Here is a 1,800-nt window from a genome sequence, read left to right as displayed (position 1 = left end):
GAAATCAATTCAAAGCAGAGAATATATATTTACTTTCAGAATCTCTGAGGTTTCTAGTTTGGTAGTAAATTATCAACATTTTTTTGAATTACCTGTTTTATTCCAATATTTTTCTTTTCTTCTCAAACTAGGTACACACACAAACACAATTACTTCCTCCATCATTCTGCACCTAATGTTTATCTATAGAGTCTATATGGAATTTTCAGGCCAGGGAGGTTGCACATTCAAAGAAAAATGTACAATGAAAATTTGTAAATAGTAATCCATTATTCAGCAATGTATGGCCTCTGATTATACTCCTATATAGTCTCATTATAACCATTTTAATGGCCCTTTATAGTTGCAAAAAGAAGAAAAAGAATGAAAATATAACCTATGGAAGCAATATTTTTCAAATTCACAGAAGCGTAAAGTCTCTGCAAAAATGCTCCTTAGTAATGTTATGTTCCACTATGTTACCCAATATTATATTGTTTACATTTGTTATCTGGACTTTGAATAAAGTGGACTAGGTAAATCTCCGTAGAAGGTTAAGACCTCATTCAATACACAACATGTAACACATTAAAAACAATTTTGTTTTATTAAAACAAATTGAGATCACACATTGTCTTAGTAACAGCATTTCAAAATCTACTTTGTTATATTACTGAATATGCAATTGGTAAAAACAATTTACTTCTAAAGTTGAAAATGTCCTCAAAAGAATATTACATTAAAAACCTACGACACAAATTACTTAAAACAGTGTTATGGCTGGATCACAAAGAGCCTCTCCACTTAGATTTTCTTACCGAATATTACATCTTGGTGTCCTTAATTTTCCTTGCAAGAGTACAAAATTGATGCCTACATAATTTAGAAAGTTCTTTCATAGCTCAGATGCAGCAAAAGTTGGCCACATCCTTTCACAGAAAGAATAGGAATGAAAGCAGAGAAGCAAGTGATTTGAGTGTTGAACTACATCAATATTTAATTTTTCAAACATCTAAAATCATTTCAATGCAAAATAGCATAATTTGAGTATAATTATAACCCTCCAAAAATCAATCTACTGCTCTTTTTAAGCCTACATACAAATAAATTATCTTTTAATTTTGGATTATTCTTCATAATCAACCCTCTGCTTTAATGTCTGAAAGTGTTAGTGCTTCGGTGCTTTCTACTGTAAATCCTGTCACACTAATTTAGACTTAAGTTATGATTAAATTTTTTCATATTTCTTGTATCTCTAATATATCTTTTCATATTAATGCTGATGTTTTCTAAGGCATATTTTTTGAAGAAAGATTTTTCTGCATTTATTTTATTTGTAGGGGTTCTCTCCAGTCCAAATTCTGTGAAGTTCAATACAGTTTAAACAGTTAGGGGTTTACTCTCCAGTATGAATCCTGTGTACAATAAATAAGATCTGTGGTATAAGTAAATGTATTGCACCAGTCCTTATACTTCTATTTTCTTTGCCTGTATCAATACCATGGTGCACTCTAAGACTTTTATTTTGTGGAAGGTGTTTCAACAGTCTTTACATTTATACTGCTTTTATCCAGTATGACCCCTGTCATGTCAAGTAATATGTGAACAGTTATTAAAGGATGTGCCACAATGTTTACATTTGTAGGATTTTTCTCAGATATGAATTCTGTCATGTATAGTAACGTAAGAGCACTGGGTAAAGGTTTTGCCACGTCATTCACATTTGTAGGGTTTCTCTCCAGTATGAATTGCCTTATGTGTGGTCAGGGTTGAACACTGGTTAAAAGCTTTGCCACATTCTTCACATTTGTAGGGTTTCTC

This window comes from Eulemur rufifrons, chromosome 28, assembly GCF_041146395.1.
Source record: "Eulemur rufifrons isolate Redbay chromosome 28, OSU_ERuf_1, whole genome shotgun sequence".
In the NCBI taxonomy this organism is placed as follows: Eukaryota; Metazoa; Chordata; class Mammalia; order Primates; family Lemuridae; genus Eulemur; species Eulemur rufifrons.
Note: the sequence above shows the minus strand (reverse complement) of the source record.